At 33.3% G+C, this 22,078-nt stretch overlaps 1 protein-coding gene across 32 annotated transcripts in view; it reads right to left on the bottom strand.

Annotated features, from left to right (window-relative positions):
• The window catches only part of bt (projectin protein bent), a 288,017-nt gene that overhangs the window by 250,491 nt on the left and 15,448 nt on the right, over positions 1–22,078 (bottom strand). For 4 of the 32 annotated variants that reach the window (XM_088260291.1, XM_088260312.1, XM_088260323.1 and 1 more), the window contains exon 1: positions 13,681–14,143. The exons of the other annotated variants lie outside the window; for them this stretch is intronic. The gene's annotated coding sequence lies outside the window, so the exon portion shown is untranslated. Of the gene's footprint in view, positions 1–13,680; positions 14,144–22,078 lie in introns of those variants that run through there. 32 annotated transcript variants of the gene reach the window in all.

The raw sequence follows: 22,078 nt of genomic DNA, 5'->3' as shown, positions 1-22,078 counted from the left end.
TTCACAAAGTAAGTGCTTCAAATATAAATTATATATAAATAAATGAGCCATGTAACGGATCTTGACTGATGGATATAAACTAAATATGCTGTAAATCCTTGTACATGGGCAAGGAAAATTTTCTAAGGCAACTAATAAATATAAAATATTATATATATAAAGTATCCAGACTTCTTCATCTATATTGAGATGTCAAAATACTCACATTTTAATAAGATTATTCCCAAATTATCTACTAGCCTAAACTAAACAATCATTTCTCTGTCCACATCGCTTCGGTAGAGCATGACAATCAATTTGACTAGACATAACTCCAGACTCCTTGACTAGACATAACTTCCAGACTTCTTCATCTTTGTTGGGATGTCAAAGTATTCACATTTGAAGAAGAATATTCCCAAATTATCTACTAGGCTAAACTAAACAATAATTTCTCTGTCCACATTGCTTCGGTAGAGCATGACAATCAATTTGACTAGACATAACTCCAGACTCCTTGACTAGACATAACTTCCAGACTTCTTCATCTTTGTTGGGATGTCAAAATACTCACATTTTAATAAGAATATTCCCAAATTATCTACTAGCCTAAACTAAACAATCATTTCTCTGTCCACATCGCTTCGGTAGAGCATGACAATCAATTTGACTAGACATAACTCCAGACTCCTTGACTAGACATAACTTCCAGACTTCTTCATCTTTGTTGGGATGTCAAAATACTCACATTTTAATAAGAATATTCCCAAATTATCTACTAGGCTAAACTAAACAATAATTTCTCTGTCCACATCGCTTCGGTAGAGCATGACAATCAATTTGACTAGACATAACTCCAGACTCCTTGACTAGACATAACTTCCAGACTTCTTCATCTTTGTTGGGATGTCAAAGTATTCACATTTGAAGAAGAATATTCCCAAATTATCTACTAGGCTAAACTAAACAATACTTTCTCTGTCCACATTGCTTCGGTAGAGCATGACAATCAATTTGACTAGACATAACAAGAGTTTCCATTCTTCTCCAATATTTCAACTCTATCTTTATTTTTTTCTCAGACCACCACGTTTTTAGGTCAACCGTTACTTTTTCATATTCAATCTTCGTCTATTGTGCAACTGACGTCATTTCTCATCTGCCCCATTCATCTCCGTCTGTGGCATTCTGTTGCAAAGGGCCCATCAAGATATATATCTCTCGCCAGATCTGATTCATGAAGATCTGTCACATTTCAGTTTAGCTGTCAGTGATTTATAAATTCATCACAGTCACTCTATAAGTTACAAACAACTTTTAACCCTTTCCGCTCCTAAATCGAATGTTACAATGATTAAAGAAAACACTTCGTTTTTTACCACTTGAGTTTTATTATAGACTACATGTTTCAGAAGTTAAACTTCCATCATTCAGGTCTGTATAATAACAAAGTTAATGCCGAAACAATAAATAAAGTCGAATTTTATTTGATATCGACTTTATTCAGGTGAGTCTTAAGTCGAATGTCATTGGACATTTTTTTTCTTCATCAGTTTGTTTAGTGTTAAAATACTTTTCAACCCTTATCCGCACCCAAATGGTGCATAGGGCACTGTATTATACAAACACAGTGTTATCTTGATCGTTAACACACGAAGGAAAGGTGATCAGCCCTCCGCTTCAGGTACCAGTCCAGGGTAATATTGAATAAAAATACAAGCAAACATATTTTTTTCTCACTCGTATTTAGTGTGCGGTATACTGGGACGAGAATTCAATGATACATTAAAAATAAAAATAAATTTTTAACACAAGTGTTTTTAAAAAAAAAAACTTTGGATGTATTGTTTCACCCTGTGATGCTGTAAATTTATTGTGGACCTGGTGGAATTATTTTAAAAAAATATATGGACCGGAAAGGGTTAAAGCTATGTTTCACCTTCTCGCACGGAACTAAAATGGCTTCACTTCAACCAGCGCATAAATCTTCAATCTCTCACGCTACTTTATACTATTCTTTACAACCCCTAACTAACTAACTAAGTAACCATCACACCGCTTCCCCACAGGGGTAGGCAGAGAGAATAGAGCGCCACACCACTCTGTCCTTGCAAACATTCTTCGCCTCTTCCACGTTCATGCATCTCCTCATACATACCCGCCGATTGTTACGACTCCTAACCTGACCACTTTCAAGTATTTGGCATACCTGATCGTGCCATGTTTTTCCCGGTCTTCCTCTGCTTCTTTTCCCACTAACATTCACCTCATAAATTTGTTTTACCGTTCTTTCCTCACTCATTCGTTCTACATGTCCAAACCATCTCAACACACCTTTCTTAATTTTATCGATAATGCTTATCTCAGCTTTGCATTCCTTCCTTATTTCACTATTCGCACATCTATCATACATTCTTTACAACCCCAATGCACCTAAATATCTGGCTATATTTTATATACCTCTCAGATCATGGTCTATCACTCCGTTCTTCCTAAGAAAGAACATTTTCCATTACTCGCCATAACACATCATTCTTCAGTAATTCCATCTCTGTCCAAGCGGCCAGACTATGGAACGAATTGACTCTCCTTGTAAAAAATGCACCTTCTCTAATAACTTTTAAAAAACGTCAGAGACATTACTATCTATCATTAGAATCCTAATTGTCCATCAAACCTCTTCCCTAAGTTTTTCCCTCTACCTCCTTCCTTAAACTCCCTTTTTCCTTTGCCCTCTTTATTATCATCTTTTGTAATTTATGTTTTTTATATGTTAATTTGTAATTTATGTTTTTTACGTCCGCCTCCGTAGTGTAATGGTAAGCATGCTCGGCTACCGTTCTGGAGGTCCCGGGTTCGATTCCCAGGGGGGTTTAATAAATATAACTGATTTTTTCACTCTAATATTTATTCAATATTACACTGGACTGGTACCTGAAGTGGAGGGCTGATCACCTTTCCTTTATGTGTAAACGATCGAGATAACACTGCGTTTATATGAAGCAGTGCACTATGCACCATTGGGATGCGGTAAGGGTTTTATTATTTTATTATATTATGTTTTTTTTAATGTTCAAGTACTATCTACCCTCTGATTGCAAACAGCTATATATGGTGTCAAACGTTTTGATCAATATCACTAGTCTGTTTTTGGTTAGTTTGAAGATATTACTTTTTACCAATAAGCCCGCCAATGTATTTATTTATTTTCTTTGCATAATGTTTAAATAAACAAATAAATATTCAAATTGTGTGTGTTATTATCTTTCTATAAAATTAAAACTGTCAACGTTTGTTTATGCAAAATATGAATAAATAATCTTAGTAAACAAAATGTCGGACCCTCTTCTAGTGGAACGGAAGGTCTGTTGACGACAGCCAACAGTCCGTCTTCTCCTGAGGAGTGCAACGTGGTTTCCTCCCAGCAATGAGCAAATGCTGATTAGCCCACACTAGATTATCCCACCTGTTTCAGCACAGATTTAAATCAAATATCTTCATTTAGTTAAAAGAAACCAAAATGCACTTAATGATCAATAAACCTGGCACATAATAAGCATTAAATGCAATTCCCATCTTTAAAAAAAAAACAACTCTGAAACAATCTGACTAATCAACCATCACGCTACCTGCTGCAGGGGTAGGCAGAGAGAATAGAACGCCACACCTATCTGTCTTTGCAAGCATTCTTCGCTTCTTCCTCATTCAAGCATCTCCTCATACATACCCGCTGATTATACCAACTCCTGACCTGACCACTTTTAAGCATAATATTTTAAATACTTGATCATGCCGAGTTTTCGTCAATCTTCTTCTGCTCCTATTTCCAATAACATTTTGGTCATTAATACATTTTAATGTTCTTTCCTCGCTCATTTGTTCCATATCGCTCACTCCTTTCAAGAACGTCATAAATCAAAAATCGACAATTTTGAGTTATGCATGTTTTCAGAATGCCTAAAAAATGTACTATACCCCAGAAAAAGAGGCATATTTTTAACTTAATATTTACCCGCTACAGGACAGAAAATGTTGTTTTTCAATTTGAAGAAAAGGTATTGTTTAATTATTTTTTTAAATAAACTAAATATTTTTCAAATGGAGAAAAAACCTTCAGGTTTTCCTTAAAAAGATCTGTTGCACAGTAAAAAGTTTAGTAAGTGGCTTGATATTTATTTTTAATACATTGTGTTATATTTTTAAACTTTAAAAACGTTCTCCTGAAAAATCAAGTTTTTTTTATATGCGATATGTGTAAACTATCTCTGCACATTATCTTAATTTTATCAAAACATATAATAGTGTAAAATCAGAATAGTCACTTAGTCAAAGAAGAACCAAAGTCAAAGAACTAGTAATATTTTGTTGGTCATCTTCCATCACCTGAACCCATAACATAATTGAAATATAGATTTCAATTATTTAAAAAGGTAATCACATATTTTCCATCAAATACTCTCGAAGCGGTCTCAAATGTCATTTTTTTATCAACTACGCAGACTGACAACATTTTAATGTTTTAAAACGTTATCAAAAAGTTTATTTTATACGTATTCACATAATCCTGTTATTATTCGACCTTGTAACGAATATTTCGTACAAAATAAACACTAGACTTGCTCCAGTTCCTGTAAAATCCCATTTAAAATCATGCTACAGAGCAAAAACCTACTTTAAACCATGTTACCCAATCAAAACTCAGTTAAAATCATTTTAATAATAAATAATAAAACCCTTATCCGCACCCCAAAGATGCATAGGGCACTGTGTCATATAAACGCAGTGTTATCTTAATCGTTTACACATGAAGGAAAGGTGATCAGGCCTCCGCTTCAGGTACCAGTCCATGGTTGTATTGAATAAATGGTACAGTGAATAAATCACTTATATTTATTTTACCCCCCTTTGGAATCGAACCCGGGACCTCCAGAACGGTAGCCGAGCGTGCTGACCATTACACTACGGAGGCGGACATAAAATCATGTTACCCAGTTAAAACACAGTTATAATCATGTTACCCAGCAAAAAACTACTTTAAACCATGTTACTCAATTAAAACCCAGTTAAAATCATGTTACCTAGTTAAAACACAGTTTAAATCATGTTACCCAGTCATGTCACCCAGTTCAAATAACATTTCATTAATTGATTCGGCAGAAACCTTGTATTAATATCTATATTTTTTAAAATTAAAATAACATTTAGTTAATAAATACCACTATTTCAACTAATATGTTGTAACACGTGTTTTGATGTATGTATTCCACACTCTTATCAAAACACCGTACGTAAAACAAAACCTAAATTTATAGACTTATATGCTTGGGACGTTGAGAGACGTTGAAGGACAATTCATCATATTGACTGTATCTTAATTTTTTTTTTAAACAAAATATATACCTGAACAATATAAAATAATAAAAGACTATCTTTTCATTTTCTTCATCATCAAACATAGACAGGTATCACACAAAAAGTAAAAAAAAATGCAGGTCTTATCAACATTTAACTGTAGATTGACAGTATCCGTTGTATTTTTGAAGATGATGCGGAATGCATCGAAACATGTGTCGCAATAGAAGAAATAGTGGTATATACCAAGTAAAATAAAATAAAAAATAAAAAAAATATGCTAAAAATAAAGCATTCAATTTAATTGAAGAACACAAGCATTAAAGCACTAACAAGTGAAATTCATAATAAGTCAAAAAATATGTATGTATTATACTTTGCTACTAATTTGTTGATTTTTTTAAGGAAGATTTAATTTTTTACAGTTGACCAATTGTATACATTGTTTGGCTGTTGCAGTATGATATTACCTCAGTATGCAAAATATTTTAAAAATATTGTCTTAAACAACTAAAATGTCAAAAAGTAGTTTTAAAAATATTCATAGACTTTGAGTGTCATTCGAACGACAGGGTGGTGTATATCAAAATATTTTATGATGGAAAATAATGTTAAGTCACGTATGAAACACCCTGTAGTTGAAAAACGCTACTTCACAACACCGCCGGACAACCCTGTATTTTTTTTTAATTTAGGAGAAAAACGTGCTTAAATTTTTTATCGGTACAAAAGGTTTCTTTTAAAAGAAACAGTAGAATAGAATATTTTGTATTTATGATTTTTTGTGAATATTGAATAAAAAAGGTATATCAAATCATCTTTAAAAAGAGTATCTTTATAATTTGGACAGAAAAGCTAACAAGAAATCACAATTTAAAAAAATATTATGTAAAATAAACTGATAATTTATGAGTGGAAAGAATTGACTGCTTGCTACTGTGTTTAAGACAACACAAATATAAACTAAAATAATGTGCCTAACTGAAATTTCCTGACAGTACATAATTATAAAGAGAAAAATATATATAATTAAATTCTTATGAGTAGCGTATCACCTTATTAATCTATATTCTAACAAATCAAGTTAATAATAATATAATAAAACCCTTATCCGCACCCCAATGGTGCATAGGGCACCGCGTCATATAAACGCAGTGTTATCTTGATCGTTTACACATGAAGGAAAGGTGATCAGCCCTCCGCTTCAGGTACCAGTCCAGGGTAATATTGAATAAATATGACAGTGAAAAAATCACTAATATTTATTTTACCCCCCTTGGGAATCGAAACCGGGACCTCCAGAACGGTGGCCGAGCGTGCTGACCATTACACTACGGAGGCGGACTCAACAAATCAAGTTAGCTATGAAAAAGGAAAAATGATTGCTTAATATATCCAATGCGTTACATATTATCATATGTATCGCTCACTCCTTTCAAGAACGTCATAAATCAAAAAACTTGATTTTTCAGGAGAATGTTTTTAATGTTTAAAAATATAATACAATGTATAACCATTAAATTTAAGCCACTTATTGAACTTTTTACTGTGCAACAGATCTTTTTAGGTAAAACCTGAGAGTTTTTTCTCCATTTGAAAAAGCGAGTGTTTTTGCCTAGAATTTTCACTCATGAATTACATGAAATTATAGTAACTTTAAACATAAAGAGTAAATCCACTCACGAGTAGGCATAGGCTATGAAACTTATAAATTCGAATCCTGAGTAGGGACATGATAAACGGTGTTGCATGAGCCGTAGCTAGATTTCAGAGTCACTTGGACGTTAGGTAATTAAAAAAAATCCATTTGAAAAATATTTAGAATATTTAAAAAAATAATTAAACAATACCTTTTCTTCAAAATGCAAAAACAACACTTTCTGCCCTGTAGCGGGTAAATATTAAGTTAAAAATATGCCTCTTTTGCTGGGATATAGTACATTTTCTGGGAATTCCGAAAACATGCACAACTGAAAATCAACGATTTTTGATTTATGACGTTCTTGAAAGGAGTGAGCGATATATGTAAATAAAAGTAGAATTCAATCCAATAACCTTGTTTAATTTTGGATATATACACAAAAATTTAACTTGAAATAACTTGAAAAACAACTGTCTGCAGTTACAATAAAACAAAAATTATTGCAGTAATTTTGCTCACATTTTCAGGCGATTTTTCTGAATTTTGTGAGTATTTTTTCGTTACTCCTAAGCGTAGGCAAACCGCGGAGCACGATGAGGTGAATGAGTTCTGTCATTTGATATGGTATCGTTTGGTCATTGAATTTATCGAATTTCAACGCATTAATGAACTACTAGGTACTCTATCATTCTATCAGCGAAAGCTAAACTGGCAGTACACAACGGAGTCCTGGTTCCAACTCTAATGCATGGAAGTGAAACATGGAGTCGGCAAAAGAAGGATGAAAGTAGACTGAATGCAGTCGAAATGCGATCTCTCAGAAGAATGTGCGACAAGACGATGTATGATAGATGTTCGAATAGTAAAATAAGGAAGGAATGCAAAGCTGAGATAAGCATTATCGATAAAATTAAGAAAGGATTGTTGAAATGGTTCGGTCATGTAGAACGAATGGGTGAGTAAAGATCGGTAAAACAAATTTATGAGACGAATGTAATTGGAAAAAGGAGCAGAGGAAGACCGAGAAAAACTTGGCACGATCAGATATGCCAAATTCTTGAAAGTGGCTAGGTCAGGAGTCGAAACAATCGGCGGGTATGAAGAGGTGAAGAATGTTAGCAAAGACAGATTGGTGTGGCGTTCTGTTCTCTCTGATGTTTTTAGTTAGTTGATTTTATGACATTGTGCTTAAAAAAATATTTATCAAAATTATGTAGACATGTGACAGCACTTCATTTTTAAATTCCGCACGTCATACCATGTCACATTTAATATGACATACAAACACAGATGTTCAAAGAATTTAAAAAAATGTTTTTCTGCGTTCAACGTAAAATTTTGAACAAAATAATATATTTAAAATCAAATTCTTCGCGTTCAGCTAAAAAAATTCATTTACATTTCGACAACTCAACATAGATGAAAAAGAATATGAAAGTCTGGGCATTAACGGGGTTTTTAACCTGTCATAGGATGGTTAAGTGATCACTTTATACAAGTGCAAGATTCACCATTCTACCCATGATTGACGACCACACCTTAAAATTTCGGAACTCCTAGATATATTGATCAATCTCATGACACAGTACATATCGTTCACTCTTTTCAACAACGTCATAAATCAAAAAACTAGATTTTTTAGGAGATCGTATTTAATGTTTAAAAATATAATAAAATGTATTAAAAATAAATATCAAGCAACTTATTGAACATTTTACTATGCAACAGATCTTTTTAGGTAAAACCTGAACGTTTTTTCTCCATTTGAAAAATATTTAGTATATTTAAAAATATAACAAAACAATACTTTTTCTTCAAAAAGCAAAAACAACACTTTCTGCCCTGTAGCGTAAATATTTAGTTAAAAATATGCCGCTTTTGCTGGGATATAGTACATTTTCTGGCATTCCGAAAACATGCACAACTGAAAATTGACGATTTTTGACGTTGTTGAAAGGAGTGAGCGATATGAGCTCACAACAGTCATCTATGTTGGATTCAGAATGTTTTTATATAGCAGAGGCCGATTTATTTGGATGTATGCAAGATCCGAACCCCGGATTATTTTTACATACTGAAAAATGTTTGAAACATGATTTCAATTTTTTATGTAGCTTATGAGTATTTGTACACACTCGAAATGTTGTGGAAACTGTTTTATTTTAATTTTATTTATTGACAAAATAAGTTGGAAAAAGAAACGTATAAGGGAAAACTGGGCATGACCAGGAGTACAAGAAGACCGAGGAAAACTTAGCATTTTGAGTGTGTCCAAATACTTGTTCACAAAACTGGATTATCTCCAATTACAGGAGTATTTTTCATATTATTTTTCTACATATCATCAAAGATGAAGAAGAATATGGAAGTCTGGGCATTTACGGGGCTGACGACCGTCAGAGGCTGGTTTAAGTGATCACTTTACACACGTGTTACATTCACCAATTTCACCCATTATTGACAACCACACTACTCAAATTCTTGGAATTTCTATATATATATATGAACCAATTTAGAAACCTTGTTCTTGAATCACTAGAACTTCACTAGAGACATCTATTGGTGAGATGTAAAGAAGCTTTTTACTAAGCAGAAACTCTTATATAATTAACAAGTATTTGGACACTAGTCCTATATATTCTATATATATATATCCTATAAGTTCTATATATATATATATATATATATATATATATATATATATATATATATATATATATATATATATGAACCCATTTTGAAATAGTGTTCTTGAATCACTAGAACTTTACTGAGTAGTGTTGTTGTCAATAATGGGTAGAATTAGTGAATGTAAAACCAACCATCCCTTAAACCAACCTATGACGGTCGTCAGCCCCGTAAATGCCCAGACTTCCATATTCTTCTTCATCTTTGATGAGATGTCGAAAAATAATAGGAAAACTTAGCATGATCAGGCTTGGCAAAACTTGCGTGTATTCAGGTCAGGAGTTGGAAAATATGGCAGATATGTATGAAGAGATGCATGAATGTGGAGGAGAAAAATAACGTGTTGCAAAAATATAGTGCTGAGGCGTTCTGTTATCTCTGCCTATCCCTGCGGAAGCGGCGTGATGGTTAGTTAAATGCATAAAAGAATGTCTGGCGTGAAATTCGAACCGCAGTCCCACTCGGATATTAATATCCCCGCAAATCAGTCGTCTATATCAGAGTATTTTTTTCTAATATGAGTCGCTTTTAGATTCTGACTAAGAATGATATGAGAATGGACTGAAATAGTTTGGCAAGCTCTCCGACCACTAACTGCCACAATGTTCAAACACATGTGTACGTACGTTCGGCGTAAATCAAATGCCGAACTTATGACGATAATTGAAGGTTCGACCCACACTCCCGACCCTGTGAAAATTGTATCGCGAATATCATGAAAATCTCTCCAATGTTTTTCGCAGAACTTTGTGGCATATTTTATAAACTTTATAAAATACTAATTGATAATGACCTAACAAGGCGAAACAATTGTCACGATACAACATTTTGAGTGTGTCCAAATACTTGTTCACAAGATCTGGATTATCTCCAATTACAGGAGTTATTTTCATATTATTTTTTGACATCTCATCAAAGATGAAGAAGAATATGGAAGTCTGGGCATTTACGGGGGAAATTATTTAAAAAATTATGGAAAATCACAATGAATATTGTAAAAAACGTAACGAATATCATGTAATGGCATCGAATGTATAAAATATTGTAACGAAAATGATTTCATTGAATATTAACTTGTCGAAAATTATAAGTTATATGGAAATTGTATCGATTATTATAAAAGCCGTGGCCTTTACTATGTCGCTCACTTCTTTCAAGAACGTCATAAATCAAAAATCTTGAATTTTGAGTTGTGCGTGTTTTCGAAATGCCCAGAAAATGTACTATATACCAGCAAAAGCGGCATATTTTTAACTTAATATTTACCCGCTACAGGGCAGAAAATGTTGTTTTTGCATTTTGATGAAAAGGTATTGTTTAATTATTTTTTTTTAAATACTAAATATTTTTCAAATGGAGAAAAAACCTTCAGGTTTTACCTAAAAAGATCTGTTGCACAGTAAAAAGTTCAATAAGTGGCTTGATGTTTATTTTTAATACATTGTGATTTCTTTTTAAACATTAAAAACGTTTTCCTGAAAAATCAAGTTTTTTGATTTATGATGTTCTTGAAAGGAGTGCGCGATGTATTACTATTAATTGATTTTTAATACATCGCAGATATTTTAGAGCAATTCGTTTTAAGTAGATTCATCACCAAAATGCAGTTTTTTTTATTTTGACGACTTGACCTTATAATAAAAATCATATATAAAATAAGAGTTGTCAATAAATTTAGGTAGTAATAGTCGGTTGTAAGTAAGGTAGGGTAGGAACTGGTTAAGTTCCTATGATAAATACAAGCTCTTAAGCGCATTTGATTTTTGACATATCACTCACTCCTTTCAACAGCGTCATATATCAAAAATCGTAAATTTTCAGCTTTGCATGTTTTCGGAATGTCCAAAAATTTTACTTTATCCCAGCAAAAGCGGCATATTTTTAACTTAATAACTACCCGCTACAGGGCAGAATGTGTTGTTTTTGCATTTTGAAGAAAATGTATTGTTTAATTATGTTTTTAGAAATACTTAATATTTTTCACATGGAAAAAAAACATTCAGGTTTTACCTAAAAAGATCTGTTGTACAGTAAAAAGTTCAATAAGTGACTTGGTATTTATTTTTAATACATTGTATTATATTTTTAAACTTTAAAAACGATCTCCTGAAAAATCAAGTTTTTTGATATATGACGTTGTCGAAAGTAGTGAGTAATACACACCCGTTGATTATTCTCACTCCTGACCAAACCAACCTCAAGCATTTAACATACTTGATCATGACAACTTTTCCTCGGTCTTCCTCTGTTTCTATTTCCTACCACATTCGCCTCTCTTTTATTTGTTTTACTGTTCATTCTTTACTTATTCGATTCGCATGTCCAAACCACCTCAATACACCTTTTTTTTATTGCTGAATACATTCTTATATTCTTTCTCAACCTTACATTCTTTCTTTACATTACTGTTCAAACATCTATTAAACATTTATTTGCCCATAAATATAAATTAAAAAAAAAATACTATCATTCAAAAAACACACACCTTCCGTAATATTTTGTCCGCCTCCGTAGTGTAATGGTCAGCACGCTCGGCTACCGTTCTGGAGGTCCCGGGTTCGATTCCCAAGGGGAGTAAAATAAATATAAGTGATTTTTTCACTGTAATATTTATTCAATATTACCATGGACTGGTACCTGAAACGGAGGGCTGATCACCTTTCCTTCATGTGTAAACGATTAAGATAACACTGCGTTAATATGACACAGTGCCCTATGCACCATTGGGGTGCGGATAAGGGTTTTATTATTTATTATTAACCTCGTGGTTATACAACACTCTCCTTTTCATTCATTGTTCACTTTGTGTAATACCACTTTTAAGCGGTATTACACAAATTTAACCATGAATGACAAAGATGGTGTTATATAATATAACCACAATGATAAAAATGCTTTTAATATACATAAAAAATATATTGACATATTTTTTTTATTTGTGTTTTACTTAGTACATACTACTTTTTCTAAAAATCTATTGTGACACGAGTTTCGAAGCATTCCACACCATTTAAAAAACACCATATTTTGGTGTTTGCAAATGATGCGGAAAGCTTCGAAAGTCGTGTCACAATGAATTTTAAGAAATAGTGGTATTTACCAAGTAAAACTTAAATAAAAAATGAAAAGATTTTACTACTAAGTGACTGCCGAACCAAGAACCAATTAATGAAATATATTTTTTTTAAATAATATTAATACAATGCCCTTTGCACCATTAGGTTCAAGATTTTGTATAATATTGACGAAGCCTTTTGTTCCCTAGTGTTAACCCATATATTTTTTTGCGTGTAGAGTCTTAATAATCGGTGGATATGAATGAAGAAACTGTAGCAGAGGAAGACCGAAAAAAATTGTTCACCTAAATATAATTATATTTTTGTTAGAAGTGAAGTTCTATCGTCGGTATGTATAAAAAAAATAGAAGCAGAGGAAAACCGAGGAAAATTGTTCGCCTGATTTTTTTTGGGCGTGAATTCCTAATAATCGGCGGTATTTATGAGGAAACAGGAGCAGAGGAAGACCGAGAAAAAAATGTTTGCCCACATTTAATTTTTTATATTTTTTATTTTGGGCTTGTAGTCCTAAAAATTGGTGGATACGTATGAGCAAATAGGAACAGAGGAAGACCGAGAAAAAAATGTTTACCTACATTTTATTTTTTTTAATTTTGTTTTTGACCGTGAAGTCCTAATAATCGGCGGATATGTATGAGAAAACGGGAGCAGAGGAATACCGAAGAAAAACTATTTTTTTGGACGTCATATCTTAACAATCGGTGGATGTGCTTATAAAAATAGCAACAGAGGAAGACCGAGTAAAAATTGTTTACCCAAATTTTGTATGAATCAATTAGTTTCGCGGCGGCTGGCGCAGCGCGCGTGCGTATAAAGCCGTATCCTGTATTTACAAGTGAGTCACAAATCTCTGAAGAAAATCTTGTATAAGTGTTACGTATCGCTCGCCGCCAGTAGTTTCAAGGTGCTTGCGATATCGAAATAGAAGTCTCAGATATTTACCCCCACTCCTCCCTGCTTCGGTCGCAGAAGGGCGTCGGGAGCGCCGCGGCGCGGACGCCGGCGTCGAAAGTCCCAAGTCGAACGTCCGCCGTTCGAAAAATCAACTTTCGAGCAGCCGCCGTTCAAAATGATTCGAAACTCGAACGCGCGCACTCAAGTGTCACTTTCACAAGGAACGTTTGAAAATGGAACATAATTCGAAACAATACGAGTCAGAATTGCGAAAATTCACCGGTCAAAACTAATCGCAACTTCACTTTGAATTTTCGAACGATTTTTCACCGATTTTAATGCAATTTTGATGCGATTTTGATGCGATTTATATGAAATTTTCACGATCTTGCTTCGATTCTGAGCTCTCTCGCTGACGATAATCGACCAGTGTCGTTGTCAGACGAATTTAGGACGGTTTTCGAGCGTCGGTAGAGCGATGCTCTTTCTAGTTCGTTGTCGATTTCGGACTGAGGGAATTGAAATTCTAGGTGAGCTTTTTGGCGACAACCCGTGGGTGTTTTCGCGCCCACGCATACCAGCGCATACACACTCAAACACACACACACAAGTACAGTAAACAGTAAAAGTGAGTCGTAATGACGAACATTCAAGGAATTTTCTGACCTATGCATGAATTCACGTGAGGTCTGAGTAATAAAAAAACTTGTATTAAATGAACGTATTTTACTTATAATTTATATATATTTATACTCTAGATATATTTTCTTGCTATCTGGTCCGCCTCCATAGTGTAATGGTCAGCATGTTCTGCTAGCGTACTGGAGGTCCGGGGTTCGATTCCCAGGGGGATCAAAGTAAATACATATATCCAAGTGATCTTCACTCTCGTATTTACGTAGTGTTACACTGGACTGCTACAAGAAGCGCTGAACTGATCACCTCATTTTCTTTAACAATAACTTAAAAGCACCATTAAAAGGTTAAAGGGTATGAAGAATGATTGGCATAAAAATTTATATGTTAACAAGGCAATCGGTTATAGTTTATAAAACAAATTCAAACTTTTTTAACAACTTTTATTTTTAATACTTTTTCCAAACGGTTTCGACAAGCACACTGTCGGTTTTGAAGATGACAAGGTACTTGTCGAAACCGGTTGGAATAAGTACCAAAAAAAAATAAAGTTTCAATATTTATTTTGTAACGTTTATAAATTATATCACAAAATAAGTCGCTCACTCCTTTCAACACCGTCATATATCAAAAATCGCCAAATTTCAGTTGTGCATGTTTTCGGAATGCCCAGAAAATGTACTATATCCCCAGCAAAAGCGGAATATTTTTAACTTAATATGTACCCGATACAGGGCAGAAAGTGTTGTTTTTGCATTTTAAAGAAAAGGTATTGTTTAATTTTTTTTTTATATATACTTACTATTTTTCAAATGGATGAAAAAATTCAGGTTTTACCTAAAAAGATCTGTTGCACAGTAAAAAGTTCAATAAGTGGCTTGATATTTATTTTTTATACATTGTATTATATTTTTAAAATTTAAAAACGATCTCCTGCAAAATCAAGTATTTTGATACATGGCGTTGTTGAAAGTAGTGAACAAAGTGTCAGCAACAGACGTTATAGGTAATATAAGTGTTGAAATGTGTAAAAAAAAATTGAATGATTGAAACAAAACCCAATAGTCTATCGTATATCAGCAGTGTTATCTTGATCGTAAAATACATAAAGGAAATGTCACCAGTCCAGGGTAATATTAAATACATATATATAAGAGTGTTATTAAAATCAGTGAAACTTATTTTGACCTCTATGGGAATCGATTTCAGGACTTCCAGCATGGTTTGCATGCACTCTAACCTCTACACAACGAATGCGGAAAACCACCATTTCTAAAAATCTATTGTGACACGTGTTTCAATCTATTCAACACCATTATGAAACACTGTTTGAAAATGACGTCAAATGCTTCAAAATACGTGTCACAATGGATTTAAAGATAAAATGATATTTACTAAGTAAAATTCCGACTCCGCCTACGTGTCCGTGAAATGGTCAGCACGCTCGGCTACCGTTCGGAGGTCCCGGGTTCGATTCCCAAGGGGGGTTAAATAAATATAAGTGATTTTTTCACAGTCATATTTATTCAATATTACCCTGGACTGGTACCTGAAGCGGAGGGCTGATCACCTTTCCTTCACGTGTAAACGATCTAGATAACACTGCTTTTATATGACGCAGTGCCCTATGCACCATTGGGGTGCGGATAAGGGTTTTATTATTATTATTAAAATTTTAATTAAAAGAGGATATAACCACAAAATGACAATTAGAAAAAAATATAAACAAGATTTTGATTGTGTCCAAATCCCTATTCACAAATGAAGATTTTTTTCCACTTTTGAGTTATTTTTACATTTTGAGCTATCAACATAGACGAAGAAGAATATGGATGTCTTGAAATTAACAGGGCTTATAACCTGTCACGCTGGCTGAATGATCGATTGACCAACCTATGACAGGTCTTAAGTCCTGTAAATAAACCAGACTTTCATGTTCTTCTTCATCTACGTTGAGGTGTCAAAATGTAAAATTTATATTTTAAATGATAAGGATAACAGAATCAAGTGTGACGTCATAAGTCGTTTTGAACTTAATAATATAAATTGGAAAATTTGTGACCGATTCAGTTACCGCGTAGGTAACGCATCCTGAAAATATGAACGAGGAACTGACAGCTGTAGGGACTTGACGTTTTGACGACATTGCTACCAACTTTTTAAAATTATATCTACATTATCCACTGACACTTCGTGATGGAATTGCATTTTTTAATATATTATAAGATTAAAACCAATATTTTTACCTTTTCCACTTTATTTTTATTTGACCAGCGACCGGGTTTCATCGTTACCGACATCATCAGACTGGTGGGAGGCTATACAAATTGTTATGTTATATATAAAACAAGGCAGGAGTTGAAAACCATGATTTGATATAATTTTATTGAGAAAAATTTCTCAATAAAATTATATCAAATCATGGTTTTCTACTCCTGCCTTGTTTTATATATAACATAACAATTTGTATAGCCTCCCACCAGTCTGATGATGTCGGTAACGGCGAAACCCGGTCGCTGGTCAAATAAAAATAAAGTGGAAAAGCTAAAAATATTGGTTTTAATCTAATAATATATTAAAATTATATAAATGATGCAATACGATGCCAACTTGATAAAATTATTTATTTAACTAACTAACTAACCATCACGCCGCTTCCCCACAGGGGTAGGCAGAGAGAATCGAACGCCACACCACTCTGTCTTTGCAAACATTCTTTGCCTCTTCTACATTCATGCATCTCCTCATACACACCCGACGATTATTAAGACTCCTGACCCATTATTATTTATTTCAATAATTAAATTCTGCGATTTATGTGTACATATAAAATAAAGTTGAAGTTAGACGAAATGTGATTAAAAATGCGATCTTTCAGACAGATGTGCGATAAAACGATGTATGATAGAAGTTCGAATGATGAGGAAAGAATGCAAGGCTGAGGTACGTGGAGATAGTTTTAGCATCTGAATCGAATGACTAAAGAAAGAACAGTGAAATCAATTTATGACGTGTTGGTGATAGAAGCTGAAGAAGACCGCGAAAACTTGGCACGAGCAATTATTCAATATCGCTCACTTCTTTCAACAACGTCATTTATCAAAATTCGACTATTTTTGGTTGTGCGTGTTTTCGAAATGCCCAGAAAATGTACTATATCCCAGCAAAAGAGGCATATTTTTAGCTTAATATTTACCCGCTACAGGGCAGAAAGTGTTGTTTTTGCATTTTGAAAAAAATGTATTGTTAAATTATTTTTTTTAAATAAGCTTAATATTTTTCAAATGGAGAAAAAACCTTCAGGTTTTACCTAAAAAGATCTGTTGCACAGTTAAAAGTTCAATAAGTGGCATGATATTTATTTTTGAAAAATTGTATTATATTTTTAAACTTTAAAAACGTTCTCCTGAAAAATCAGGTTTTTTGATTTTTGACGTACTTGAAAGGAGTGAGCGATATGACGTTGTTGAGAGAAGTGAGCGATATATTATGCTCGTTTCACAGTATGCGTGAGATAGGTCACTTTATGGTAAAATCTATCCATTTTTAATTTAAGTTTTACTAAGTAAATATTAATATTTCCTAAAATCTACTGTGACACGTGTTTCGATGCATTCCGATAATTTTCACGTATTCTCTTCTCATTGGGTCAACCATTCCATGACCCTGTTTAGCAAATTTTGGCAGCAAGTCGTAATTGTTTAGCAGAACTATCTGAATACCTTTTTTTTAAATTACCTAACGTCCAAGTGACTCTGAAATCTAGTTACGGCTTATGCAACACCGTTTATCATGTCCCTACTCAGACTTCAACATTATAAGTTTCATAGTCTATGCCTACTTGTGAGTGGATTTACTCTTTATGTTTAAAGTTACTATAATTTCATGTAATTCATGAGTGAAAATTCTAGGCGAAAACACTCGCTATCACACTACTCAAATTCTTGCAAGCTCTATATATATGAATCAATTAAGAAACCTTGTTCTTGAATCACTAGAACTTCATCAGAGGCATCTATTGGTGAGATGTAAAGAAGCTTTTTATTAAGCAGAACAACTCCTGTCAAATTCTTGGAAGCTCTATATATATGAACCAATTTAGAAACCTTGTTCTTGAATCACTAGAACTTCACTAGAGGCATCTATTGGTGAGATGTAAAGAAGCTTTTTACTGAGCAGAACAACTCCTGTCAAATTTTTGGAAGTTCTATATATATAAACCAATTTAGAAACCTTGTTCTTGAATCACTAGAACGTCACCAGAGGCATCTATTGGTGAGATGTAAAGAAGCTTTTTACTAAGCAGAACAACTCCTGTCAAATTCTTGGAAGATCTATATATATGAACCAATTTAGAAACCTTGTTCTTGAATCACTAGAACTTCACTAGAGGCATCTATTGGTGAGATGTAAAGAAGCTTTTTACTAAGCAGAACAACTCCTGTAATTGGAGATAATCCAGATTTTCGAACAAGTATTTGGACACACTCATATGTTGCTAATAAACATATTGATTTCTGAAATAAGTACAATATGTTACGATTACATGTAATATATTTATCATGTACAAATCTACTGCCGTAAATTAAGAAAAAAAAGTATTTTTTTACTCCAATATTTATGTGATATTACAGCTGTCCAATTTTAAAACACAGTAAGGGACATTTTTTTTTGTAGTACGATTTTTTTTTGCATTTTTGGACTAAGTAGAATCCACTCAGTCCAAAAATGCAAAAAAACCTACTACAAAAAATTGTCCCTTACTGTGTTTTGAGTTTGGACAGCCGATTACCCTGGACTAGTATCTGAGGCGTAAGACTAACTACCTTGCCTTCATACAATTAATGATTTTTTTAACATTGTATTCTTTTGATGTAGTACCCTATGCACCTTAGAAGAAGAAGACTGTATTTTAAAAGCTATTCTAACATGACCGGTTTTAGAATTACCATTCCTTAGTCAGGTCATATCTATAGGATACATAAGATCTTATAATTCATTCGTTCTTTCATATGTGAGTTCTTGGCAGCATCTATCGTTAAGAAAGAATTTAATTTAGCGTAGACCCTCGTTTGAAATGAATGTAAGATTCGTCTTGAATTATTTTACATGATAGGAGACGCCTGAAAACGTTACTAAATTTTTATTATGCTTACGACTTGACCAGTTATTTAAACGCACGTATCAAAGAACACATATCATTCACTCTTTTCAACAACGTCATATAAGTATGTATAAATAAAACTTGATTTTTCAGGAGATCGTTTTTAAAGTTCAAAAATAAAAAAAAAAATGTATAAAAAATAAATATCAAGCCACTTATTGAACTTTTTTACTGTGCAATAGATCTTTTAAGGTAAAACCTGAATGTTTTTTCTCCATTTGAAAAATATTTAGTATGTTTAAAAAAATAATTAAATAATACCTTTTCTTCAAAATGCAAAAACAAAACTTACTGCCCTGTAGCGGGTAAATATTACGTAAAAAAATATGCCACTTTATCTGGTACATAGTACATTTTTTGAGCATCCCGAAAACATGCACAACTGAAAATTGACAATTTTTTATATATGACGTTGTTGAAAGGAGTGAGTGATAGTCCCGAAATTTGAGTAGAGTGGTTGTCAATCGAGGATAGAATAGTGAATATGACACGAAAAAATTAAATCAAAACCTATCAGCGGAAGCTAAACTGGCAGTGCGCAACGGAGTCCTGGTTCCAACTCTAATGTATGGAAGTGAAACATGGAGTTGGCAAAAGAAGGATGAAAGTAGACTGAATGCAGTCGAAATGCGATCTCTTAGAAGAATGTGCGACAAAACGATGTATGATTGATGTGCGAATAGTGAAATAAGGAAGGAATGCAAAGCTGAGATAAGCATTATCGATAAAATTAAGAAAGGTGTGTTGAGATGGTTTGGACATGTAGAACGAATGAGTGAGGAAAGAACGGTAAAACAAATTTATGAGGCGAATGTTAGTGGGAAAAGAAGCAGAGGAAGACCAAGAAAAACATGGCACGATCAGGTGTGCCAAATATGTGTGTTATATTTAATTTAACCATTCGCCAATACTATAGTTACTCATTACAAAACTTGTCATATTTGCCAGCGAGCAATTATGCTTACATTTTACATACATTGTAAAAATAATAATAATTGATTAGTGCGGGTAGGTACTTTGGGTTTTCGCTTGGCTCGCATTGTGTAAGGGTCTATTTTCCACCACTGGCATTCCTTCCCGCCAAACAGAGCCGCCCACAGAGCACCTGTCAAACTTGAATTTAGAACAAAGCGTCGACTTGGAACAATATTCAATTGTATTCTTGCACTGCCATAACTTGTTTTTAAATAATAACGTTTTACTCAGTTAGTATATACGTATTATTTTTGTGAAAATAACGTTTTACATAACTTATTTGAAAATAAGAACGATTTACAGTTACTACAAATAACTTATTTTAAAATAACGTTACTATCTTTATATTTTTTAAATAAGAACGTTTTACGCAGTTACTACGTATAACTTTATTTAGATACGAACGTTTTTCATGGTTACTACATATAAATTTTTGAAAATAAGAACGTTTTACACAGTTACTACGTATAACTATTTTGAATGTAAGTATAATTATTAGAATGTTTTACAGTTACTACAAATAACTTATTTTAAAATAAGAACGTTACTATCTACAAAATTTTGAAAAAAAAAACGTTTTACTAGGGTTCTCCGTACAATTAATTTAAAAATAATAACTCTTTGACATAGTTGGTTTGTTTTAATTATTTTAAAATAAGAACGTTTTATGCAATTACTACATATGCATAACTCTTGTATGAAAGCCATCACGGACTATCGGCAGGCAAAACAAGGGCAGCTAGAGTCGTTAAAGATGTGGTACTACAGGTGTATGTTGGGGAATTCACCGGTCGGAACATGTAGGGAACAACGAAGTTTCAAGCAGGGCTGGGGATTACTAAATAAAGTAGCCAAATGGATAGACCATGATATAAGCCAGTCAAGCCTACTTTTTGCTATTGTGGAAGGCATGTGCAAAGGCACAAACTACAGAGTACGACCTTGCCCTACATGGACCAAATTATCTCCAATATAGCCGCTGTAGCTAAATTTAATTGGTTATATAAAAGTTTATTTATTGGTTATTTATAGTTGTACGATATACTTATTTGCCCTGTATAACTTATCTGTCCGCCTCCGTAGTGTAATGGTCAGCATGCTCGGCTACCGTTCTGGAGGTCCCGGGTTCGATTCCCAGGGGGGTTTAATAAATATAAGTGATTTTTTCACTCTAATATTACACTGGACTGGTACCTGAAGTGGAGGGCTGATCACCTTTCCTTCATGTGTAATCGATCGAGAGAACACTGCGTTTATATGAAGCAGTGCCCTATGCACCATTGGGGTGCGGTAAGGGATTTATTATTATTATTTATTATAACTTATTTAAAAATAAGAACGATATACTTATTTGTCCTGTATAACTTATTTAAAATAAGAACGTTTTAACATGGTTGCGTTGCCTAACTTATATAAAAATAAAAACGTTTCAACATGTTTGCTTTATATAACTTATGTATTTGAAAATAAAGACGTTTTTACAAGCATGCATTCATATTTTTAAATGTGTTGAAATATAAGATAAGATCGACAGAATCCTAGCAGTTACCAGTTTTTGGCAGTAACACCGAGAAATTTTAATATTTTCTCTAGCTACTTTCTTAATTAAAATTATCTACAGCAATTTCATCTCCGAGATGCTCATTTTAAAAACTAGAATATATTTATAAA

Source organism: Brachycentrus maculatus, unplaced genomic scaffold (assembly GCF_059751285.1).
Source record: "Brachycentrus maculatus isolate JH-2025_06_01 unplaced genomic scaffold, ASM5975128v1 h1tg000131l, whole genome shotgun sequence".
Lineage (NCBI taxonomy): Eukaryota > Metazoa > Arthropoda > Insecta > Trichoptera > Brachycentridae > Brachycentrus > Brachycentrus maculatus.
The sequence above is the reverse complement of the archived record's forward strand: the minus strand, read 5'-3'. Positions and strand labels throughout refer to the sequence as shown.